The sequence below is a fragment of the Phyllobates terribilis genome, unplaced genomic scaffold (genome assembly GCF_046119375.1).
Source record: "Phyllobates terribilis strain yellow unplaced genomic scaffold, ASM4611937v1 Scaffold_636__1_contigs__length_917067, whole genome shotgun sequence".
Classification (NCBI taxonomy): domain Eukaryota; kingdom Metazoa; phylum Chordata; class Amphibia; order Anura; family Dendrobatidae; genus Phyllobates; species Phyllobates terribilis.
In genome coordinates, this window is record NW_027363396.1 from 437,104 (window position 1) to 462,505 (window position 25,402).

At 47.4% G+C, this 25,402-nt stretch overlaps 8 non-coding genes and 2 pseudogenes across 8 annotated transcripts; all 10 read left to right on the plus strand.

Moving 5' to 3' along the window:
* Window positions 1-1,980: 1,980 nt before the first annotated feature.
* On the plus strand, window positions 1,981-2,171 carry LOC141234581 (U2 spliceosomal RNA). Its single transcript, XR_012300543.1, has one exon. It is a non-coding gene; the product is annotated as a U2 spliceosomal RNA (small nuclear RNA).
* Window positions 2,172-3,286: 1,115 nt separating this feature from the next.
* Window positions 3,287-3,477, plus strand: LOC141234467 (U2 spliceosomal RNA). Its single transcript, XR_012300446.1, has one exon. It is a non-coding gene; the product is annotated as a U2 spliceosomal RNA (small nuclear RNA).
* A 1,115-nt stretch (window positions 3,478-4,592) lies between these two features.
* LOC141234267 (U2 spliceosomal RNA) lies at window positions 4,593-4,783 on the plus strand. Its single transcript, XR_012300250.1, has one exon. It is a non-coding gene; the product is annotated as a U2 spliceosomal RNA (small nuclear RNA).
* Window positions 4,784-5,898: 1,115 nt separating this feature from the next.
* On the plus strand, window positions 5,899-5,976 carry LOC141234619 (U2 spliceosomal RNA; annotated as a pseudogene).
* A 5,561-nt stretch (window positions 5,977-11,537) lies between these two features.
* Window positions 11,538-11,731, plus strand: LOC141234517 (U2 spliceosomal RNA). Its single transcript, XR_012300494.1, has one exon. It is a non-coding gene; the product is annotated as a U2 spliceosomal RNA (small nuclear RNA).
* Window positions 11,732-12,846: 1,115 nt separating this feature from the next.
* Window positions 12,847-13,037, plus strand: LOC141234268 (U2 spliceosomal RNA). Its single transcript, XR_012300251.1, has one exon. It is a non-coding gene; the product is annotated as a U2 spliceosomal RNA (small nuclear RNA).
* A 6,156-nt stretch (window positions 13,038-19,193) lies between these two features.
* LOC141234583 (U2 spliceosomal RNA) lies at window positions 19,194-19,384 on the plus strand. Its single transcript, XR_012300545.1, has one exon. It is a non-coding gene; the product is annotated as a U2 spliceosomal RNA (small nuclear RNA).
* A 1,115-nt stretch (window positions 19,385-20,499) lies between these two features.
* On the plus strand, window positions 20,500-20,690 carry LOC141234468 (U2 spliceosomal RNA). Its single transcript, XR_012300447.1, has one exon. It is a non-coding gene; the product is annotated as a U2 spliceosomal RNA (small nuclear RNA).
* A 1,115-nt stretch (window positions 20,691-21,805) lies between these two features.
* LOC141234269 (U2 spliceosomal RNA) lies at window positions 21,806-21,996 on the plus strand. The gene has a single exon (XR_012300252.1). It is a non-coding gene; the product is annotated as a U2 spliceosomal RNA (small nuclear RNA).
* Window positions 21,997-23,111: 1,115 nt separating this feature from the next.
* Window positions 23,112-23,189, plus strand: LOC141234621 (U2 spliceosomal RNA; annotated as a pseudogene).
* The last annotated feature ends 2,213 nt before the right edge of the window (window positions 23,190-25,402 follow it).

Genomic DNA, 25,402 nt, shown 5'->3' on the forward strand with positions numbered 1-25,402 from the left:
GCCAATAACGTTACTTAATTGTGATTATAAAATCTATGCAAAACTTATGGCTAATAGGATGCGTGATGTGATAGAGAGTGTGATTGGGGATGAGCAGTGTTGTGCGGTACCTGGGAGGCGGATTCATGAGTGTGTGTGTATGTTAAGAGATTGTCTATGGGATTGCATGGGTCGTAAGAAGAGTGTATTTTTGTTAAGTTTGGATTTTGAAAAGGCTTATGATAGGTTGTCGCATGGTTTTTTGTTCAGAGTGTTGTTAAAAATGGGTTTTCCGGCTGATTTTGTTGGGCGAGTGAGAAGTTTGTATGCGGGTGTTTATAGCTGTGTTTTAATGAATGGGTATGTGGGTAGGAAAGTGAATGTGTTTTCGGGTGTGCGACAGGGGTGTCCTTTGTCCCCTGTAGCATTTATTTGTGCAATTGAGCCATTGTTGTGTATGCTGAGGAAAGATAAGGTAATTCGTGGTGTGCAAGTGCCGGGAGGTGGAGGAAAAGAATGGAAGGTGAGTGGTTATATGGATGACGTGTGTGTATTATGTGATTCTGAATGTTCGGTGAGGCGGGTGAAGTTGTTAGTGTCTATTTTTTGTGGTGCATCTGCGTTTAAAGTGAATTGGGAAAAGAGTGAGTGTAAGGGTTTTGGAGGCGGAAGTTTAAGTAGGGATGTAGGTGTGAATGTAGTGAATGGACCTATTAAAGTTTTGGGTGTGAAGTTTTCAGAGAGTTTGGATGGGAAAGAAAGTTGGGATGATGCGAAAGGAAAAGTTGAGCAGAAGTTGAATTCTTGGAAATTGAGGAGTTTATCCTTTTTTGGGAAGATTTTAATTGTTAAGAGTGTGGTGTTGCCAATATTTTTATATATTGCGGTAGTATTTCCACCAGGATATATGTGTATGAGAAGCTTGAATAGAATTTTATTTGTTTTTTTGTGGAACTCGAAAATGGAGAGAGCTAGGAGAGAAATTTTGGTTAAAAGAGTGGAAAAAGGTGGTTTGGGTTTTCCGAATTTGGACGTGTTTTTTGGTGTGAATATCGTTGTGTTTGTTTTGAAAGTGATTAGGGCGGATGGAAAGTTTTCATCTATGTGTAGGTATTTATTTGGAGCGTATTTGTTTCGTTTAAAGTGGCAAGAAAGGGATTTGCGATGTCCGATTGCTTTTGAGGTGCCTGTATGGTATGTGTGGGTTTATAAGTTTTTGGTGAGGTATGAACTGTGTGATGCAGATGTGAGATTGCTGGAGAATAAGAAGGCTGTGTATAGGATGATTGAATGTAGAGAGGTAGAATGTGGAATAAATATGGTTAGGGGTGGTGATGTGCAGAAGGTTTGGAAGAAAGTGCGGATGAGTGGTATGACCAACAAACAGAGTGAAGTTGTGTGGCAGTCTTTACATGGAGTATTACCTGTGAGAGAATTTCAGAGGAATAGAGGTTTGGTGAGGAGTGAAATGTGTCCAAGAAATGGCTGTGGTGGAAGGGAAAGTGTGTTGCATGTTTTTTGGAATTGCCAGTATGCTAGAGATGTGATTGGGAGAATGGGGCCTTTGTGTAAAGAATTGTGTGGTGTGAATTTGTTGTCTTTTGAGTTGTTTATGTTTGGTTTGGGAATATGTGATTGGACGAAGGAAAGAGTCTTGTGGTTGATGCTTGCATGTATAAAGGAAGTGTTATGGGATGTGAGGAATGTGTATGTGTTTAAAAGGAAGGAAATTGCTGTAAAGGATAGTGTGAAGGTGATTTTGGGGAAGATGTATGTGTGTTTCCTATGGGACAAAAAGAGGAGAGGGGAAGTGGATGCGGAGGGAATATGGAAAGTTAAAAAGTGGAGATATATTGTTAGTACCTCTTGATTTTTGTTATTGTTGTTTTGAAATATGAAATAAATATTTCCGATGATGATGGGGACAGCAAATTGCGTATTGGATTTGACGCAGCTGTTTTTGATGGAATTTTCCTTTGTCTGGTTTCCATAGACTGTGGAATTTCCTCGTCTGAGGAGAAAAAAAAAAAAAAAAAAAATCTGTTCTTATCAGTTTAATATCTGATACGTCCCCTATCTGGGGACCATATATTAAATGGATTTTTAGAACAGGGAGATGGAAAAAGAGCTTGCTCTGTCCACTCCACGCATTGACCTGGTATTGCAGTATCTCCAGGACCGGTGCACCCCTTCTTTAATGCAGTTTCTAAAATCAGAAAGAATTGAATTCAATGTTTTTTGTTCATTTTGCTTGTTTGTCGGATTTTGGGATGGACTCTTTGGCTTTGCTTTTCTTCTCCTCATTGGATTTTTCATGTTCAAAGTTGCAGAAGCCAGATTACAAGCTCATTTTGGTTCAACTTCAGCAACTGTGCATTGCATTGCCATGTAATGTGATGCAATGCTATCTTTCTAGCTCTCCCTTTTTACTTCCTTTTGGATAAACAGACATATTAGGCAAGCATTTTGGAGCTTTCACCTAAATAACTACAGGTGGTGAGATAAGCTGCACAATATAATTGACCTTTCAGTATATTGTTGCACACACACCATCTATTTAGCAAATGCCCTTGTTATCAACAGCAGCCTTTTAAACTCACCTGAGCTAACAGGTATGTGCGCTGGTTACTCTGCTGCGCTTAAAATTTCTTTTTTGGTTTGCTACAATGCCTTTTCTGAAACGTTGTCTCCTTCTGCTGGAACACTGACTTCTTTCATTTAATGCCTGCAGACTATAAAAGAGAACCCAACCCAAAAAGTTTGGTTGATTAGTCTGTGGCATTCTGTTAAACTGTTGCTTATGGCGGTCTCTGTGAGCTTCTCAGCGACATTCAGCCAGCCAGGTATCCTGCCTGCAGTAGATGGAATGTGGCAATGGAACGCTGGCTGCGCGTGTCATAATAGGCTCTGAGCCTTTATATACCTGTGCACAGCAGCAGCCACCTTCAGTCTGCTGCTGGACAGCCAGCAGCAGCAGCAGCAGGAGAGGTATGTAATCAGGAGCCCTCCTGCTAAGGGTAGACAGCTGCTCGTTCCACCCCACCCCCCGCCTTAATTGGTTCTCCTCCCTTCCAACGGTGTTGAGGCGGGTGGGAACAGCAGGGGGTGAAGGTGCTGTGTTTAAAGAGGTGGAGTTATGCAGATCTAAAACGCGTGGATTGCAGCAGCAGCAAGCCGAAAAGTGCAGGCATGTAAGGGATCTAGAGGTTGACAACATGTCTTCTTAACGGGAGTCCAGGAGCTCATCTCCACAAATGGACTTTTCAGGATCCTTGGGTGGCTCCGTAGTTTGAAACCAATTCTGGTTATCGCTTCTCGGCCTTTTGGCTAAGATCAAGTGTAGTATCTGTTCTTATCAGTTTAATATCTGATACGTCCCCTATCTGGGGACCATATATTAAATGGATTTTTAGAACAGGGAGATGGAAAAAGAGCTTGCTCTGTCCACTCCACGCATTGACCTGGTATTGCAGTATCTCCAGGACCGTTGCACCCCTTCTTTAATGCAGTTTCTAAAATCAGAAAGAATTGAATTCAATGTTTTTTGTTCATTTTGCTTGTTTGTCGGATTTTGGGATGGACTCTTTGGCTTTGCTTTTCTTCTCCTCATTGGATTTTTCATGTTCAAAGTTGCAGAAGCCAGATTACAAGCTCATTTTGGTTCAACTTCAGCAACTGTGCATTGCATTGCCATGTAATGTGATGCAATGCTATCTTTCTAGCTCTCCCTTTTTACTTCCTTTTGGATAAACAGACATATTAGGCAAGCATTTTGGAGCTTTCACCTAAATAACTACAGGTGGTGAGATAAGCTGCACAATATAATTGACCTTTCAGTATATTGTTGCACACACACCATCTATTTAGCAAATGCCCTTGTTATCAACAGCAGCCTTTTAAACTCACCTGAGCTAACAGGTATGTGCGCTGGTTACTCTGCTGCGCTTAAAATTTCTTTTTTGGTTTGCTACAATGCCTTTTCTGAAACGTTGTCTCCTTCTGCTGGAACACTGACTTCTTTCATTTAATGCCTGCAGACTATAAAAGAGAACCCAACCCAAAAAGTTTGGTTGATTAGTCTGTGGCATTCTGTTAAACTGTTGCTTATGGCGGTCTCTGTGAGCTTCTCAGCGACATTCAGCCAGCCAGGTATCCTGCCTACAGTAGATGGAATGTGGCAATGGAACGCTGGCTGCGCGTGTCATAATAGGCTCTGAGCCTTTATATACCTGTGCACAGCAGCAGCCACCTTCAGTCTGCTGCTGGACAGCCAGCAGCAGCAGCAGCAGGAGAGGTATGTAATCAGGAGCCCTCCTGCTAAGGGTAGACAGCTGCTCGTTCCACCCCACCCCCCGCCTTAATTGGTTCTCCTCCCTTCCAACGGTGTTGAGGCGGGTGGGAACAGCAGGGGGTGAAGGTGCTGTGTTTAAAGAGGTGGAGTTATGCAGATCTAAAACGCGTGGATTGCAGCAGCAGCAAGCCGAAAAGTGCAGGCATGTAAGGGATCTAGAGGTTGACAACATGTCTTCTTAACGGGAGTCCAGGAGCTCATCTCCACAAATGGACTTTTCAGGATCCTTGGGTGGCTCCGTAGTTTGAAACCAATTCTGGTTATCGCTTCTCGGCCTTTTGGCTAAGATCAAGTGTAGTATCTGTTCTTATCAGTTTAATATCTGATACGTCCCCTATCTGGGGACCATATATTAAATGGATTTTTAGAACAGGGAGATGGAAAAAGAGCTTGCTCTGTCCACTCCACGCATTGACCTGGTATTGCAGTATCTCCAGGACCGGTGCACCCCTTCTTTAATGCAGTTTCTAAAATCAGAAAGAATTGAATTCAATGTTTTTTGTTCATTTTGCTTGTTTGTCGGATTTTGGGATGGACTCTTTGGCTTTGCTTTTCTTCTCCTCATTGGATTTTTCATGTTCAAAGTTGCAGAAGCCAGATTACAAGCTCATTTTGGTTCAACTTCAGCAACTGTGCATTGCATTGCCATGTAATGTGATGCAATGCTATCTTTCTAGCTCTCCCTTTTTACTTCCTTTTGGATAAACAGACATATTAGGCAAGCATTTTGGAGCTTTCACCTAAATAACTACAGGTGGTGAGATAAGCTGCACAATATAATTGACCTTTCAGTATATTGTTGCACACACACCATCTATTTAGCAAATGCCCTTGTTATCAACAGCAGCCTTTTAAACTCACCTGAGCTAACAGGTATGTGCGCTGGTTACTCTGCTGCGCTTAAAATTTCTTTTTTGGTTTGCTACAATGCCTTTTCTGAAACGTTGTCTCCTTCTGCTGGAACACTGACTTCTTTCATTTAATGCCTGCAGACTATAAAAGAGAACCCAACCCAAAAAGTTTGGTTGATTAGTCTGTGGCATTCTGTTAAACTGTTGCTTATGGCGGTCTCTGTGAGCTTCTCAGCGACATTCAGCCAGCCAGGTATCCTGCCTGCAGTAGATGGAATGTGGCAATGGAACGCTGGCTGCGCGTGTCATAATAGGCTCTGAGCCTTTATATACCTGTGCACAGCAGCAGCCACCTTCAGTCTGCTGCTGGACAGCCAGCAGCAGCAGCAGCAGGAGAGATATGTAATCAGGAGCCCTCCTGCTAAGGGTAGACAGCTGCTCGTTCCACCCCACCCCCCGCCTTAATTGGTTCTCCTCCCTTCCAACGGTGTTGAGGCGGGTGGGAACAGCAGGGGGTGAAGGTGCTGTGTTTAAAGAGGTGGAGTTATGCAGATCTAAAACGCGTGGATTGCAGCAGCAGCAAGCCGAAAAGTGCAGGCATGTAAGGGATCTAGAGGTTGACAACATGTCTTCTTAACGGGAGTCCAGGAGCTCATCTCCACAAATGGACTTTTCAGGATCCTTGGGTGGCTCCGTAGTTTGAAACCAATTCTGGTTATCGCTTCTCGGCCTTTTGGCTAAGATCAAGTGTAGTATCTGTTCTTTTAAGAACTCAAGAGCTACGATCTACACTTGACGAGAGCGATCGAACTCGGAAGGAGAAGAGCTTCGGATCCCAGCTGACATCGGAGAACGAAGGCGGATATCGGTGGGAGGAAGAAGCTCTAAAGAATCCAGAAGAAGACGAAGACTCGGAGAAGAATCGGGCTGTCCTGTGGAATCTTCGAGGAAGAAAATCATCGAGACAAAGACCTTTCGGGGAATTTGTCCAGAACACGACGGGAGAAGAATCTGCATAGCTCCACCCATTCCGGGCAGAGTTCCAGATCCAGCTCCAAGAAGTAACTGCAGGAGGAAAGCCATGGCAAGCGCTGCGAGGAAGGCCGAAAAGAAGAGCCTGGAGCTGGGGACAGCCAGGAGGGCCCAGCCAGGAGCCGATTCTGACCCCAAGGACTCTGCCTCCACGACTGGCCAGCAGAAGGGACCCCAGAAGCCCCGCCACGAAGCTCCAGCCCTGGAGCCATGGATGCGGCAGACGGTGGCCCTGAAGCTGAAGGAAGTGGATGGGAGGGTGCCGGACATGTCCTCGGACATGTTCTGCCAGAAGATGCTGCTGGATCGAGGCTTCTCCAGGTCGGACACCCTCAGCATCCAGACCTTCTTGACGGGGATCTTCTTCATCACCTTCGCCACTGTGAACACCTGCAGGAGGTTCTGGGAAATGGTAAGCGCAAAAGGACCGGATAATTCTTTCTCTGCCTTTACAGGTAGCTGCCCTATCCAGAGGGATGAAAGGAGGATCACGGTCTCCATGCGCAACCCGCACACCCCAGGCCAAGACATCTGTACCTTCCTGAGACGCTTCTGTTTGGTTGTGAAGGAACCCTCTCACATCCTGAATGGACTCGGCTTCTGGACAGGTAAGTGGTCGGTGACCGTTAGACTTCACAGGGACCTGGCGTACTCAGACGGACTTCGGCACCTGCCCCCGACATTCTCCCTGGGCAACTCCTACGGCCTCATCTATTACCCGGACATGCCGCGGAACTGCAGGAGATGCGGCAAGAACGGCCACGAGATGAAGGACTGCAAGGAGGATGCCTGCAGGATTTGTCGAGTGACGGGACACAGCTCGAAGGACTGCCCGAAGAAGACGTCCTGCAACCTGTGTGGGCTGGCGGCTCATCTGTACAAGGATTGCCCCAGGCGTGAGAGATCCTGGGCATCGGTGGTTGCGACGACCCCAGCTACGGAGGACAAGGCCCCGACGACCAGGCCTGTGAAGGTCAAGGACGCGACGACCAAGGCCCCAGCGGCCAAGGCCGAGACGACCAAGGCCAAAGCGGTCAAGGAGTCGGTGGCCAAAGCCACAGCGACGGTCCCAGCAGCTCCGAAGCAGAAGAAAAAGTCAAAGGAGGGTAAGAGTTCTGTCACCCCTCTCTCGATCCCTCCCCCTGCCACCCCCGTCCAATCCCCCCCCACCCCGGCCACCCCTGCTGAGGATTCCACTTCCTCTTCCTCCTTCCCCTACTCCTCAGCAGGTGTCCTTTCCCCTGCCCCGGCAGCCACTCTCCCTCCCCAGACCATGGTAGCGGTGGAATTAACCTTTCCTCCACCCGCCGCTATCTATTCCGAGGAGGATTTTCCCCTTCTTGTCTCCCCAGTTCCAACCCGGGGAACGAGGAAGGTGGAGGACAGCCCTGCTACTGAATCCTCCAAAAAGAAGATTCTGGATTTCGTAGGCGAAAAGGAGGATACCCTCCCTGAGCCAGAAGAGATGGAGCACATGGTTGAGACCCTGGTGGCCGAGCCAGAAGAGGAGGAACTGGTGGTCGCCGAGATCGAGGCCGCGCTGCTTGACCAGATGGAGGAAGAGGGCCTGCTGGTGATCCCGTCACCAGCAGTCAACACCGACGAGGGACCACCCGACCGGAGTGGTAACTAAGGTGTATTGCCTGCGCTAACTTTTTCTTTTTTCCCTACATGATGGCTAATAACTTATTTTCCATTAATGTCAGGAGCATCAAGGACAAGTTCAGACGTCAGACTATTTATGCCTTCCTTACTTCCCAGTTGTGTGATGTTTATATGTTGCAGGAATGTTCCCTTCCCTCCTCTAGGTCCTTCAAACATCTGGCCAGGGAGTGGTCCCACGGTTCATCCTACTGGTCCGGTGGGGGTGACTGCAAGTCTGCGGGGGTCGCAATTCTGATCAGGGGGGGCGCATTCACGCTTGAGTCCGTCCAGGAGCTCATCTGCGGCAGGGCTCTTGTTGTAGATGGCAACTGGGCGGGAGAACCTGTCAGGTTCATCAACGTGTATGCGTCCCCACTGAAGAATGAGCGTTTGGAGCTTTTCCAGACCCTGCGGCTTCAGCTTGCCACCACCAGGACCTTAGTGATGGCCGGGGATTTCAACTGCCCCATCGAGGAGGACGGTCGTAGTTCTGGCACATCTGCCAAGTTGGACATCACGTCCAAGCTGCTCATCGAGATGGTAACCGAGGCCTCTCTTCAGGACGTGGTGGGCTCCATGGGGAGAGGCTCCACGAACTATTCGTGGAGCCGACCCGATGGCTCACTCCGCTCCAGGATTGACTTTGTGTTCACCTCTCGGGCAGTCAGGCAGAGTAGGCACTCGATGGTCTCCTGCTTCTTCTCCGACCACAGAGCCATTCACTTACAAGGTGTCCTCGGCGACGGTTTTCCGTCCGGCCCCGGCTCCTGGAAGCTGAATTGTGCTCTGCTGGCTCAGGATGAAGTCGTGGAGGAGCTGAGAGCAGCCTACGCAATGTGGCAGTCCTACAAGGGTAGCTTCCAAACAGTCTCTGATTGGTGGGAATATGTTAAACTTGAGTTTCGCTGTTTCTTTCAGGCCAAGGGTCGACAACAGGCGTGTGAGAAGAGGAGGGACTTCAGAGGGCTGCAGCGCGAGCTGCGGTCGCTGCAGGACCTTCTTCACTGCGGCTGGGACGTGAGGGAGGAGCTGGAGGAGACCAAGAAGAGCCTGAAAAGGCACTTTGAGGAGGAGTCCAAGCGAATCATCTTCCGTTCCAAAGTGGAGAATCTGGAGAAGGGTGAGAAATGTAACTCATTCTTTTTCAGGAAACTTCATGCCGGTCACACGCCCCTGAACGAGCTGCGAGACGAGAGCGGAAACATGCGACGTGGGAAGGAGGACGTGATGAGGGTCGTCAGCGACTTCTACAGCGAACTCTACTCCCACAAGACTACCGACCCCGACGCTGCTGATAAGTTCCTGTCAGGTATCACTAACCATCTTGATCCTGCAGGCACGGCAGCCTTGGACAAACCTCTGATGGTGGGCGAATTGCTCTCTGCCGCTAAATCCTTTAGGACCGGCAGGACCCCGGGCAGTGATGGTCTTCCAGCGGAGCTCTATGTAGCGCTGGGAGACCTCATCTGTCCGGACCTGTTGGACCTGTACGAGGAGATGGTGGTGGAGGGTAGAATGCCTCCATCTTTGAGGGAAGGAATGGTCACGATCCTGTACAAGCGGAAGGGAGAGAGGTGCGACCTGAGGAATTGGCGTCCCATCACTCTGCTCAACGTGGACTACAAGATCCTGGCCAAGGCTATGGCGACACGACTTAAGACGGTCATCGGACGGATCATCCACCCGGACCAGACCTGCGGCATTCCTGGACGTCGCATCGCAGACAGCCTCGCTCTCGTGCGGGACACGGTCGAGTACATCAAGGTCCGCCGCGCACACGCGGCCCTGGTCTCCTTGGATCAGGAGAAGGCCTTCGACCGGGTTTCCCACGAGTTCATGGGCCGAGCTCTGCACCGGTTAGGTTTGGGTAACATGTTTTGTTCGTATGTCCGTCTGATGTATTTTGATATCCACAGCTCGGTGTTGGTGAACGGCTGGAAGACTGACCCCTTCCCTGTCCTCTCTGGGGTCAGACAAGGCTGCCCTCTATCACCTCTTCTTTTTGTTTGTGTTATAGAACTCTTCGCAGAGGCTATCCGGCAGAATGGAGAGATCAGAGGGATCACCGCACCGGGTCCGGGACGACACGAGGTCAAGTGCTCGCTCTACATGGACGACGTCACCGTCTTCTGCGCTGATCGTGGTTCAGTCGACGCCCTCGTCCAGACGTGTGAGAGGTTCGGCCGGGCTTCAGGGGCCAAAGTCAACTGCAGGAAGTCGGAAGCCATGCTCTTCGGGGATTGGCAGCCGGCCTCCTCCGCCCCCTTCCCCTTCAACATTCAACCGGATTTCCTCAAGGTGCTGGGAGTCTGGTTCGGGAAGGAAGGAGCGGCCCTCAAGTCCTGGCAAGAACGCTTGGCCAAGGTGAAGCAACGGATCGGACTCTGGAGCCTCAGACACCTCACTTGTGAGGGTAAGGCACTCATCCTACGTAATGAGGTCCTGCCCGTCTTGCAGTACACGGCGCAGGCCTGGCCCCCACACGTCACTGTGTGCAGGGCCATTACCAGGACAGTGTTTCACTTTGTCTGGGGATCCAAGATGGACAGAGTCAGGCGGGCCGTCATGTACAAGGAGCCTCGCAAGGGTGGGAAGGGCGTTCCAGATATCCCCACCCTCCTGAGATCCTCTTTTGTGTGTGATTGTGTCCGCCGGACTTTGCAAGTCAAGAATGGCTCCGCGGGCAGGTCCATGTCTCGCTTCTTCCTGCTTCCTCTTTGGAGGCGACTCGGCTGGGACAAGTGGGACAGCTCCTTCCCCTACAACTGGACGACGCCATGGTTCTACGGAGACGTCGTTCGATTTGTGGGGGAGCATCAACTGGAGGGACTCAAGCCTGACTTGTGGAAGCCCAAAACTATCCACAAGCTAATCAGAGCCAAGGATGACGTGGAGAACATCACAGGACTTCACCAGGACACGCTGGAGACTGTGTGGACAAATGTGTCGTCTGACAGGCTGACCAACGGGCACAAGGACTTGTCGTGGATGGCGATTCAGGGCGGACTGCCCGTCCGGTCATTCATGCATGCCCGGAACCTGTGCAAGACCCGGTACTGCCCAAGGTGCCCCTTCGTGGAGGAAACATCTTTGCACACTTTTTGGGACTGCGGATTTGCACAGCGCCTATTGACTGCACTTGAGGACGACCTGAGGAACTCTGTCCCCAGGGCGAGCCTATCGCACCATTCTGTGCTTTACGGACTCTTCCCTGGGGTTCATACCGTCGGAGCCATCCAGGAGGCTTGGCGCCTTATGAACTGCTTCAAGGATGCCGTTTGGGTCGCCAGGAACCGGCTCATCTTGAGGAGGGAGAGGATGTCCATCCAGGACTGCCGCAGGCTGATCCACAGCCTGCTCAGAGACTATTCCATCATGGACGGTCCGGAGGACGAGGACGAGGACTAAACCCCTCCTCCCCCTCTCCCCTTATGTGTCTTGTCTTTCAATAAAGCTTCGGGCCTGTGATTTTCCCCTCCCCATCCCCTTTTTCCCAATCCCCATCCCTTATCACGGTTCGTCGTACTGTATTGGTTGACATGCTTTTTCTTTCAGATTGAGTGTTTTGTGTAGCATAGGGGTGTGATGTGTCTAGTTAGTGCGTCGTATCCTCATGCTATGTAAATATGATGTAGAATTCTGTGTGTACTGGGCTGCGGCACTGTACACTGTCTGTTAACTTATTTTTTGTGCTAATAAAAGATATATTCAATCAAAAAAATCTGTTCTTATCAGTTTAATATCTGATACGTCCCCTATCTGGGGACCATATATTAAATGGATTTTTAGAACAGGGAGATGGAAAAAGAGCTTGCTCTGTCCACTCCACGCATTGACCTGGTATTGCAGTATCTCCAGGACCGGTGCACCCCTTCTTTAATGCAGTTTCTAAAATCAGAAAGAATTGAATTCAATGTTTTTTGTTCATTTTGCTTGTTTGTCGGATTTTGGGATGGACTCTTTGGCTTTGCTTTTCTTCTCCTCATTGGATTTTTCATGTTCAAAGTTGCAGAAGCCAGATTACAAGCTCATTTTGGTTCAACTTCAGCAACTGTGCATTGCATTGCCATGTAATGTGATGCAATGCTATCTTTCTAGCTCTCCCTTTTTACTTCCTTTTGGATAAACAGACATATTAGGCAAGCATTTTGGAGCTTTCACCTAAATAACTACAGGTGGTGAGATAAGCTGCACAATATAATTGACCTTTCAGTATATTGTTGCACACACACCATCTATTTAGCAAATGCCCTTGTTATCAACAGCAGCCTTTTAAACTCACCTGAGCTAACAGGTATGTGCGCTGGTTACTCTGCTGCGCTTAAAATTTATTTTTTGGTTTGCTACAATGCCTTTTCTGAAACGTTGTCTCCTTCTGCTGGAACACTGACTTCTTTCATTTAATGCCTGCAGACTATAAAAGAGAACCCAACCCAAAAAGTTTGGTTGATTAGTCTGTGGCATTCTGTTAAACTGTTGCTTATGGCGGTCTCTGTGAGCTTCTCAGCGACATTCAGCCAGCCAGGTATCCTGCCTGCAGTAGATGGAATGTGGCAATGGAACGCTGGCTGCGCGTGTCATAATAGGCTCTGAGCCTTTATATACCTGTGCACAGCAGCAGCCACCTTCAGTCTGCTGCTGGACAGCCAGCAGCAGCAGCAGCAGGAGAGGTATGTAATCAGGAGCCCTCCTGCTAAGGGTAGACAGCTGCTCGTTCCACCCCACCCCCCGCCTTAATTGGTTCTCCTCCCTTCCAACGGTGTTGAGGCGGGTGGGAACAGCAGGGGGTGAAGGTGCTGTGTTTAAAGAGGTGGAGTTATGCAGATCTAAAACGCGTGGATTGCAGCAGCAGCAAGCCGAAAAGTGCAGGCATGTAAGGGATCTAGAGGTTGACAACATGTCTTCTTAACGGGAGTCCAGGAGCTCATCTCCACAAATGGACTTTTCAGGATCCTTGGGTGGCTCCGTAGTTTGAAACCAATTCTGGTTATCGCTTCTCGGCCTTTTGGCTAAGATCAAGTGTAGTATCTGTTCTTATCAGTTTAATATCTGATACGTCCCCTATCTGGGGACCATATATTAAATGGATTTTTAGAACAGGGAGATGGAAAAAGAGCTTGCTCTGTCCACTCCACGCATTGACCTGGTATTGCAGTATCTCCAGGACCGGTGCACCCCTTCTTTAATGCAGTTTCTAAAATCAGAAAGAATTGAATTCAATGTTTTTTGTTCATTTTGCTTGTTTGTCGGATTTTGGGATGGACTCTTTGGCTTTGCTTTTCTTCTCCTCATTGGATTTTTCATGTTCAAAGTTGCAGAAGCCAGATTACAAGCTCATTTTGGTTCAACTTCAGCAACTGTGCATTGCATTGCCATGTAATGTGATGCAATGCTATCTTTCTAGCTCTCCCTTTTTACTTCCTTTTGGATAAACAGACATATTAGGCAAGCATTTTGGAGCTTTCACCTAAATAACTACAGGTGGTGAGATAAGCTGCACAATATAATTGACCTTTCAGTATATTGTTGCACACACACCATCTATTTAGCAAATGCCCTTGTTATCAACAGCAGCCTTTTAAACTCACCTGAGCTAACAGGTATGTGCGCTGGTTACTCTGCTGCGCTTAAAATTTCTTTTTTGGTTTGCTACAATGCCTTTTCTGAAACGTTGTCTCCCTCTGCTGGAACACTGACTTCTTTCATTTAATGCCTGCAGACTATAAAAGAGAACCCAACCCAAAAAGTTTGGTTGATTAGTCTGTGGCATTCTGTTAAACTGTTGCTTATGGCGGTCTCTGTGAGCTTCTCAGCGACATTCAGCCAGCCAGGTATCCTGCCTGCAGTAGATGGAATGTGGCAATGGAACGCTGGCTGCGCGTGTCATAATAGGCTCTGAGCCTTTATATACCTGTGCACAGCAGCAGCCACCTTCAGTCTGCTGCTGGACAGCCAGCAGCAGCAGCAGCAGGAGAGGTATGTAATCAGGAGCCCTCCTGCTAAGGGTAGACAGCTGCTCGTTCCACCCCACCCCCCGCCTTAATTGGTTCTCCTCCCTTCCAACGGTGTTGAGGCGGGTGGGAACAGCAGGGGGTGAAGGTGCTGTGTTTAAAGAGGTGGAGTTATGCAGATCTAAAACGCGTGGATTGCAGCAGCAGCAAGCCGAAAAGTGCAGGCATGTAAGGGATCTAGAGGTTGACAACATGTCTTCTTAACGGGAGTCCAGGAGCTCATCTCCACAAATGGACTTTTCAGGATCCTTGGGTGGCTCCGTAGTTTGAAACCAATTCTGGTTATCGCTTCTCGGCCTTTTGGCTAAGATCTTATGACTGTACCTTGATTGGTGCGAGTCTCCTGGAGGAATCCGGACCCTTTTGTGGAGGATTTTCTGCTTTTTCCTGTGGTATTCCATACCGACAGAATCCAAGATGTCTTTTGTGAAGAACACCATCCGTTTGTCCGTGGATCCATCTGACCAGAACAAGAACAACGTGGTTTTCATTGTCCAAGACATCGTTGAAGGCAAAGCTGGAGCAAGACGTTCTGAGATCTTCAGTGTCAACGAATTTTCACGTCAAGGTAATTATGACGTTACCTTTATGGACCAGGATGTTTGCCTTAATGTCTTTGAATGGCTCCGTGGTCACTCTAGTGACCCCTGCTTGGAAGGAGTTAGATGGGAACCTTTGTTTGGTCTGCAAGAAAAGGAGGTGACTGTGACTGTCTATAACCCTTTTACAGACCCTGAGCTGCTGGAGTGCTTCCTCTCTCGCTACTGTGAATATGTGCGGAAGGGAGTGAAGCAAGTCAATTGTCTAGGAATCTTTAACTGCCAGTATAAATTCCGTGTGAAATTGAAAAGGGATCCTGACAGTGTGGGGGGCTTTAGACACCCTCCATCAAATTTTTCCGTTGCAGGCCATAGAGGTTTCCTCTTTTACCCAGGCCAGCCCATGTTTTGCCGTAGATGCTTTTCTTTCGGACATACCATGGTAACATGCCTTAAAGGGCAGTGTTGCCGAAATTGCAGAAAGGAGGGGCATATGGCCAACCAGTGTCCAGAGGCCAAGTCCTGTGATGTCTGTGGGAGTAGTGATCACATGTATAAGGACTGTCCTATGAGTGCACCTAGACGTTCTGATAAAGAACAGAAGGAGGAGGAGCTGGAGAGGAGGCAGATGGCAAGCGCACTGAAAGTGCTGGAAAGATTGGAGAGGGAGGAGAGAGAGGGAAGGAGGCGGGAAACTGGTAGAGCCACTCCCTCTACGGCGCCAGAGGAGGTGTCCCTGAGACCATGTTCTTCTTCTGCTGAAGAAATGAGGAAGAAGCGGAGGGAAGAAAAGGAGTTCTGGAGGGAAGTGGCAAAGGTGGAGAAAAAGCCAGTGTCTGCGAGAATATCTAGGAAAGTGGTGGAAGCAGAGCTGCCTGAGATGATGACTTTTGGAGAGGCAATGGACGCAACAGGATGTGAAGTGCAAATCTCGGAACCCGACAGTCCTGAACACCCTTCGGGTCCTGAAAACATTGAAGATTTTTCTTCGGAGGATGATAGGGGTGCAAAGAAGAGTCGTAGGGAGGATGGTGGGGGCAGTGATGATGCAGATTTTAGTGAGCCTCAGAGGAAGATCAGAACTGCCAGAATGAGGAGTGTGGCTGGTGAAGCCAGCGGGTCGGAAACCAGCTGTTCTGTTCTGATGGCGGAGGAGGATAGTGGTGGTGCTGGATAGTGTCACCATATAATATTGTAAATGTTTTTTCTTTTTGTCCTCTTGTGAGCTTTGGTTTAGGCCAAAGGCTATTTCTTTGTGTAATTGGTGAAGGAGTAGAAGTATTATGGGATTTACCATAGTGTCCCAAAACGTAAGAGTGTTTAAAAGTAAAGTAAGAAGAGCTGCTATTTTTGAGTTTTTAGCTATGCAAAATGCATCTATTTTTTGTTTACAAGAATGTGGGGTAGTGGATGGTGTGAAAGGGGATGAATGGTCTTATGGAGCGTCTGTGTGGTCGGGGAGTGCATGTAATAAGAATGATGGTGTGGGTATTTTGGTTAAAGGAAGGGAGGTTGTTTTGAGTGATTATTTGGTTATTGAGGTGGGGAGATGTATCCTTGCTAATTTTGTATACAAGAATGTAAAGTTTTGTGTTATTAATGTTTATGCGCCAGTTGAAAAAAATGAGCGCAAAAATTTATTTGAAAAAATTAAGCTTTTTGTTCCAGGAAGAATACCTGTGGTAATTGTGGGTGATATGAACTGTGATGTGGGGAGAGTGAATGTGGATGTGTCTGGGAAAGCATTATTGGAGTTAGTGAATGATTTTGGGTTGTGTGATATGCAGCGCGTGTGTAACATGAATCCTTTGTTGAACACTTTCTTTTCTGAGAGTGGTAGGGTACAATCCAGATTGGATTATTGTTTTATTTCTAAAAATATGGTTTCTGTTAATTATAGGCAGGAAAACGTTCTTTTTTCAGATCATGTGTGTATGTTGTGTGAGTTGGATATAAAAGTTGATGGAGTGTTTGGGAGAGGATTGTGGAAGTTAAATGTTAAACTGTTAGAGAATGAAGATGTGAGAAAGGAGTATGAAAGGCGGTATGAAGAATGGTGTAAGCATAAAAATGAGTTTGGGAATGTTTGTGAGTGGTGGGACTGGGTGAAGAAACAAACAAAAATGTTCTTTAAAAATTTAGGATACAAGTATGCAGCAATTAAAAGAGAGAGTTTTGTTAAACTGAACGCGCGGTTGAGCGTTTTGTATAAGTTAAGGGAAGGAGGAGTTGAGGTGGAGGAGGATATTTTAGAGGTAAAAAAGGAGATTAGTGAGTTTTTGTTGGAGAGAGGGAGAAGCATAGTGTTTAGGGCAAAGATTGATAAGATGGAGCAGGATGAGAAATGTTCTCGGTTTTTCTTTAAAAAAGTTTTTGGAAAGAAACAGAGTATGAGCGTGGTGTATGGAGCAGATGGAAGTGAGGTGAGTGGAGAGGATATGTGTGAAGAGGTGGCTAAGTTTTATGAGGATCTGTATGCAGTGAAACAGAGGGATGAATGTTTGGAGAATGATGTTTTGAGTGTGTTAGAGAGTAAGTTGAGTGAAGCAGAAAGAGAGAGAGTGATGGGTGAGGTGACTGGTGATGAGGTATGGAAGGTTATGTGTAGTATGGCTTTGAATAAGACGCCGGGGGAGGATGGCCTCCCAGTAGAATTTTATCGTGTGATGTGGGGTGTGATTGGTAAGGACTTTGTGGATGTATGTAAGTATATGTGGGGAAACATGGAGGTGACTGAGAGTATGCGTGCAGGTATGGTTGTGTTAATTCCTAAGAAAGGGGATTTGAAAAGTCTGAGGAATTGGAGGCCAATAACGTTACTTAATTGTGATTATAAAATCTATGCAAAACTTATGGCTAATAGGATGCGTGATGTGATAGAGAGTGTGATTGGGGATGAGCAGTGTTGTGCGGTACCTGGGAGGCGGATTCATGAGTGTGTGTGTATGTTAAGAGATTGTCTATGGGATTGCATGGGTCGTAAGAAGAGTGTATTTTTGTTAAGTTTGGATTTTGAAAAGGCTTATGATAGGTTGTCGCATGGTTTTTTGTTCAGAGTGTTGTTAAAAATGGGTTTTCCGGCTGATTTTGTTGGGCGAGTGAGAAGTTTGTATGCGGGTGTTTATAGCTGTGTTTTAATGAATGGGTATGTGGGTAGGAAAGTGAATGTGTTTTCGGGTGTGCGACAGGGGTGTCCTTTGTCCCCTGTAGCATTTATTTGTGCAATTGAGCCATTGTTGTGTATGCTGAGGAAAGATAAGGTAATTCGTGGTGTGCAAGTGCCGGGAGGTGGAGGAAAAGAATGGAAGGTGAGTGGTTATATGGATGACGTGTGTGTATTATGTGATTCTGAATGTTCGGTGAGGCGGGTGAAGTTGTTAGTGTCTATTTTTTGTGGTGCATCTGCGTTTAAAGTGAATTGGGAAAAGAGTGAGTGTAAGGGTTTTGGAGGCGGAAGTTTAAGTAGGGATGTAGGTGTGAATGTAGTGAATGGACCTATTAAAGTTTTGGGTGTGAAGTTTTCAGAGAGTTTGGATGGGAAAGAAAGTTGGGATGATGCGAAAGGAAAAGTTGAGCAGAAGTTGAATTCTTGGAAATTGAGGAGTTTATCCTTTTTTGGGAAGATTTTAATTGTTAAGAGTGTGGTGTTGCCAATATTTTTATATATTGCGGTAGTATTTCCACCAGGATATATGTGTATGAGAAGCTTGAATAGAATTTTATTTGTTTTTTTGTGGAACTCGAAAATGGAGAGAGCTAGGAGAGAAATTTTGGTTAAAAGAGTGGAAAAAGGTGGTTTGGGTTTTCCGAATTTGGACGTGTTTTTTGGTGTGAATATCGTTGTGTTTGTTTTGAAAGTGATTAGGGCGGATGGAAAGTTTTCATCTATGTGTAGGTATTTATTTGGAGCGTATTTGTTTCGTTTAAAGTGGCAAGAAAGGGATTTGCGATGTCCGATTGCTTTTGAGGTGCCTGTATGGTATGTGTGGGTTTATAAGTTTTTGGTGAGGTATGAACTGTGTGATGCAGATGTGAGATTGCTGGAGAATAAGAAGGCTGTGTATAGGATGATTGAATGTAGAGAGGTAGAATGTGGAATAAATATGGTTAGGGGTGGTGATGTGCAGAAGGTTTGGAAGAAAGTGCGGATGAGTGGTATGACCAACAAACAGAGTGAAGTTGTGTGGCAGTCTTTACATGGAGTATTACCTGTGAGAGAATTTCAGAGGAATAGAGGTTTGGTGAGGAGTGAAATGTGTCCAAGAAATGGCTGTGGTGGAAGGGAAAGTGTGTTGCATGTTTTTTGGAATTGCCAGTATGCTAGAGATGTGATTGGGAGAATGGGGCCTTTGTGTAAAGAATTGTGTGGTGTGAATTTGTTGTCTTTTGAGTTGTTTATGTTTGGTTTGGGAATATGTGATTGGACGAAGGAAAGAGTCTTGTGGTTGATGCTTGCATGTATAAAGGAAGTGTTATGGGATGTGAGGAATGTGTATGTGTTTAAAAGGAAGGAAATTGCTGTAAAGGATAGTGTGAAGGTGATTTTGGGGAAGATGTATGTGTGTTTCCTATGGGACAAAAAGAGGAGAGGGGAAGTGGATGCGGAGGGAATATGGAAAGTTAAAAAGTGGAGATATATTGTTAGTACCTCTTGATTTTTGTTATTGTTGTTTTGAAATATGAAATAAATATTTCCGATGATGATGGGGACAGCAAATTGCGTATTGGATTTGACGCAGCTGTTTTTGATGGAATTTTCCTTTGTCTGGTTTCCATAGACTGTGGAATTTCCTCGTCTGAGGAGAAAAAAAAAAAAAAAAAAAATCTGTTCTTATCAGTTTAATATCTGATACGTCCCCTATCTGGGGACCATATATTAAATGGATTTTTAGAACAGGGAGATGGAAAAAGAGCTTGCTCTGTCCACTCCACGCATTGACCTGGTATTGCAGTATCTCCAGGACCGGTGCACCCCTTCTTTAATGCAGTTTCTAAAATCAGAAAGAATTGAATTCAATGTTTTTTGTTCATTTTGCTTGTTTGTCGGATTTTGGGATGGACTCTTTGGCTTTGCTTTTCTTCTCCTCATTGGATTTTTCATGTTCAAAGTTGCAGAAGCCAGATTACAAGCTCATTTTGGTTCAACTTCAGCAACTGTGCATTGCATTGCCATGTAATGTGATGCAATGCTATCTTTCTAGCTCTCCCTTTTTACTTCCTTTTGGATAAACAGACATATTAGGCAAGCATTTTGGAGCTTTCACCTAAATAACTACAGGTGGTGAGATAAGCTGCACAATATAATTGACCTTTCAGTATATTGTTGCACACACACCATCTATTTAGCAAATGCCCTTGTTATCAACAGCAGCCTTTTAAACTCACCTGAGCTAACAGGTATGTGCGCTGGTTACTCTGCTGCGCTTAAAATTTCTTTTTTGGTTTGCTACAATGCCTTTTCTGAAACGTTGTCTCCTTCTGCTGGAACACTGACTTCTTTCATTTAATGCCTGCAGACTATAAAAGAGAACCCAACCCAAAAAGTTTGGTTGATTAGTCTGTGGCATTCTGTTAAACTGTTGCTTATGGCGGTCTCTGTGAGCTTCTCAGCGACATTCAGCCAGCCAGGTATCCTGCCTGCAGTAGATGGAATGTGGCAATGGAACGCTGGCTGCGCGTGTCATAATAGGCTCTGAGCCTTTATATACCTGTGCACAGCAGCAGCCACCTTCAGTCTGCTGCTGGACAGCCAGCAGCAGCAGCAGCAGGAGAGGTATGTAATCAGGAGCCCTCCTGCTAAGGGTAGACAGCTGCTCGTTCCACCCCACCCCCCGCCTTAATTGGTTCTCCTCCCTTCCAACGGTGTTGAGGCGGGTGGGAACAGCAGGGGGTGAAGGTGCTGTGTTTAAAGAGGTGGAGTTATGCAGATCTAAAACGCGTGGATTGCAGCAGCAGCAAGCCGAAAAGTGCAGGCATGTAAGGGATCTAGAGGTTGACAACATGTCTTCTTAACGGGAGTCCAGGAGCTCATCTCCACAAATGGACTTTTCAGGATCCTTGGGTGGCTCCGTAGTTTGAAACCAATTCTGGTTATCGCTTCTCGGCCTTTTGGCTAAGATCAAGTGTAGTATCTGTTCTTATCAGTTTAATATCTGATACGTCCCCTATCTGGGGACCATATATTAAATGGATTTTTAGAACAGGGAGATGGAAAAAGAGCTTGCTCTGTCCACTCCACGCATTGACCTGGTATTGCAGTATCTCCAGGACCGTTGCACCCCTTCTTTAATGCAGTTTCTAAAATCAGAAAGAATTGAATTCAATGTTTTTTGTTCATTTTGCTTGTTTGTCGGATTTTGGGATGGACTCTTTGGCTTTGCTTTTCTTCTCCTCATTGGATTTTTCATGTTCAAAGTTGCAGAAGCCAGATTACAAGCTCATTTTGGTTCAACTTCAGCAACTGTGCATTGCATTGCCATGTAATGTGATGCAATGCTATCTTTCTAGCTCTCCCTTTTTACTTCCTTTTGGATAAACAGACATATTAGGCAAGCATTTTGGAGCTTTCACCTAAATAACTACAGGTGGTGAGATAAGCTGCACAATATAATTGACCTTTCAGTATATTGTTGCACACACACCATCTATTTAGCAAATGCCCTTGTTATCAACAGCAGCCTTTTAAACTCACCTGAGCTAACAGGTATGTGCGCTGGTTACTCTGCTGCGCTTAAAATTTCTTTTTTGGTTTGCTACAATGCCTTTTCTGAAACGTTGTCTCCTTCTGCTGGAACACTGACTTCTTTCATTTAATGCCTGCAGACTATAAAAGAGAACCCAACCCAAAAAGTTTGGTTGATTAGTCTGTGGCATTCTGTTAAACTGTTGCTTATGGCGGTCTCTGTGAGCTTCTCAGCGACATTCAGCCAGCCAGGTATCCTGCCTACAGTAGATGGAATGTGGCAATGGAACGCTGGCTGCGCGTGTCATAATAGGCTCTGAGCCTTTATATACCTGTGCACAGCAGCAGCCACCTTCAGTCTGCTGCTGGACAGCCAGCAGCAGCAGCAGCAGGAGAGGTATGTAATCAGGAGCCCTCCTGCTAAGGGTAGACAGCTGCTCGTTCCACCCCACCCCCCGCCTTAATTGGTTCTCCTCCCTTCCAACGGTGTTGAGGCGGGTGGGAACAGCAGGGGGTGAAGGTGCTGTGTTTAAAGAGGTGGAGTTATGCAGATCTAAAACGCGTGGATTGCAGCAGCAGCAAGCCGAAAAGTGCAGGCATGTAAGGGATCTAGAGGTTGACAACATGTCTTCTTAACGGGAGTCCAGGAGCTCATCTCCACAAATGGACTTTTCAGGATCCTTGGGTGGCTCCGTAGTTTGAAACCAATTCTGGTTATCGCTTCTCGGCCTTTTGGCTAAGATCAAGTGTAGTATCTGTTCTTATCAGTTTAATATCTGATACGTCCCCTATCTGGGGACCATATATTAAATGGATTTTTAGAACAGGGAGATGGAAAAAGAGCTTGCTCTGTCCACTCCACGCATTGACCTGGTATTGCAGTATCTCCAGGACCGGTGCACCCCTTCTTTAATGCAGTTTCTAAAATCAGAAAGAATTGAATTCAATGTTTTTTGTTCATTTTGCTTGTTTGTCGGATTTTGGGATGGACTCTTTGGCTTTGCTTTTCTTCTCCTCATTGGATTTTTCATGTTCAAAGTTGCAGAAGCCAGATTACAAGCTCATTTTGGTTCAACTTCAGCAACTGTGCATTGCATTGCCATGTAATGTGATGCAATGCTATCTTTCTAGCTCTCCCTTTTTACTTCCTTTTGGATAAACAGACATATTAGGCAAGCATTTTGGAGCTTTCACCTAAATAACTACAGGTGGTGAGATAAGCTGCACAATATAATTGACCTTTCAGTATATTGTTGCACACACACCATCTATTTAGCAAATGCCCTTGTTATCAACAGCAGCCTTTTAAACTCACCTGAGCTAACAGGTATGTGCGCTGGTTACTCTGCTGCGCTTAAAATTTCTTTTTTGGTTTGCTACAATGCCTTTTCTGAAACGTTGTCTCCTTCTGCTGGAACACTGACTTCTTTCATTTAATGCCTGCAGACTATAAAAGAGAACCCAACCCAAAAAGTTTGGTTGATTAGTCTGTGGCATTCTGTTAAACTGTTGCTTATGGCGGTCTCTGTGAGCTTCTCAGCGACATTCAGCCAGCCAGGTATCCTGCCTGCAGTAGATGGAATGTGGCAATGGAACGCTGGCTGCGCGTGTCATAATAGGCTCTGAGCCTTTATATACCTGTGCACAGCAGCAGCCACCTTCAGTCTGCTGCTGGACAGCCAGCAGCAGCAGCAGCAGGAGAGATATGTAATCAGGAGCCCTCCTGCTAAGGGTAGACAGCTGCTCGTTCCACCCCACCCCCCGCCTTAATTGGTTCTCCTCCCTTCCAACGGTGTTGAGGCGGGTGGGAACAGCAGGGGGTGAAGGTGCTGTGTTTAAAGAGGTGGAGTTATGCAGATCTAAAACGCGTGGATTGCAGCAGCAGCAAGCCGAAAAGTGCAGGCATGTAAGGGATCTAGAGGTTGACAACATGTCTTCTTAACGGGAGTCCAGGAGCTCATCTCCACAAATGGACTTTTCAGGATCCTTGGGTGGCTCCGTAGTTTGAAACCAATTCTGGTTATCGCTTCTCGGCCTTTTGGCTAAGATCAAGTGTAGTATCTGTTCTTTTAAGAACTCAAGAGCTACGATCTACACTTGACGAGAGCGATCGAACTCGGAAGGAGAAGAGCTTCGGATCCCAGCTGACATCGGAGAACGAAGGCGGATATCGGTGGGAGGAAGAAGCTCTAAAGAATCCAGAAGAAGACGAAGACTCGGAGAAGAATCGGGCTGTCCTGTGGAATCTTCGAGGAAGAAAATCATCGAGACAAAGACCTTTCGGGGAATTTGTCCAGAACACGACGGGAGAAGAATCTGCATAGCTCCACCCATTCCGGGCAGAGTTCCAGATCCAGCTCCAAGAAGTAACTGCAGGAGGAAAGCCATGGCAAGCGCTGCGAGGAAGGCCGAAAAGAAGAGCCTGGAGCTGGGGACAGCCAGGAGGGCCCAGCCAGGAGCCGATTCTGACCCCAAGGACTCTGCCTCCACGACTGGCCAGCAGAAGGGACCCCAGAAGCCCCGCCACGAAGCTCCAGCCCTGGAGCCATGGATGCGGCAGACGGTGGCCCTGAAGCTGAAGGAAGTGGATGGGAGGGTGCCGGACATGTCCTCGGACATGTTCTGCCAGAAGATGCTGCTGGATCGAGGCTTCTCCAGGTCGGACACCCTCAGCATCCAGACCTTCTTGACGGGGATCTTCTTCATCACCTTCGCCACTGTGAACACCTGCAGGAGGTTCTGGGAAATGGTAAGCGCAAAAGGACCGGATAATTCTTTCTCTGCCTTTACAGGTAGCTGCCCTATCCAGAGGGATGAAAGGAGGATCACGGTCTCCATGCGCAACCCGCACACCCCAGGCCAAGACATCTGTACCTTCCTGAGACGCTTCTGTTTGGTTGTGAAGGAACCCTCTCACATCCTGAATGGACTCGGCTTCTGGACAGGTAAGTGGTCGGTGACCGTTAGACTTCACAGGGACCTGGCGTACTCAGACGGACTTCGGCACCTGCCCCCGACATTCTCCCTGGGCAACTCCTACGGCCTCATCTATTACCCGGACATGCCGCGGAACTGCAGGAGATGCGGCAAGAACGGCCACGAGATGAAGGACTGCAAGGAGGATGCCTGCAGGATTTGTCGAGTGACGGGACACAGCTCGAAGGACTGCCCGAAGAAGACGTCCTGCAACCTGTGTGGGCTGGCGGCTCATCTGTACAAGGATTGCCCCAGGCGTGAGAGATCCTGGGCATCGGTGGTTGCGACGACCCCAGCTACGGAGGACAAGGCCCCGACGACCAGGCCTGTGAAGGTCAAGGACGCGACGACCAAGGCCCCAGCGGCCAAGGCCGAGACGACCAAGGCCAAAGCGGTCAAGGAGTCGGTGGCCAAAGCCACAGCGACGGTCCCAGCAGCTCCGAAGCAGAAGAAAAAGTCAAAGGAGGGTAAGAGTTCTGTCACCCCTCTCTCGATCCCTCCCCCTGCCACCCCCGTCCAATCCCCCCCCACCCCGGCCACCCCTGCTGAGGATTCCACTTCCTCTTCCTCCTTCCCCTACTCCTCAGCAGGTGTCCTTTCCCCTGCCCCGGCAGCCACTCTCCCTCCCCAGACCATGGTAGCGGTGGAATTAACCTTTCCTCCACCCGCCGCTATCTATTCCGAGGAGGATTTTCCCCTTCTTGTCTCCCCAGTTCCAACCCGGGGAACGAGGAAGGTGGAGGACAGCCCTGCTACTGAATCCTCCAAAAAGAAGATTCTGGATTTCGTAGGCGAAAAGGAGGATACCCTCCCTGAGCCAGAAGAGATGGAGCACATGGTTGAGACCCTGGTGGCCGAGCCAGAAGAGGAGGAACTGGTGGTCGCCGAGATCGAGGCCGCGCTGCTTGACCAGATGGAGGAAGAGGGCCTGCTGGTGATCCCGTCACCAGCAGTCAACACCGACGAGGGACCACCCGACCGGAGTGGTAACTAAGGTGTATTGCCTGCGCTAACTTTTTCTTTTTTCCCTACATGATGGCTAATAACTTATTTTCCATTAATGTCAGGAGCATCAAGGACAAGTTCAGACGTCAGACTATTTATGCCTTCCTTACTTCCCAGTTGTGTGATGTTTATATGTTGCAGGAATGTTCCCTTCCCTCCTCTAGGTCCTTCAAACATCTGGCCAGGGAGTGGTCCCACGGTTCATCCTACTGGTCCGGTGGGGGTGACTGCAAGTCTGCGGGGGTCGCAATTCTGATCAGGGGGGGCGCATTCACGCTTGAGTCCGTCCAGGAGCTCATCTGCGGCAGGGCTCTTGTTGTAGATGGCAACTG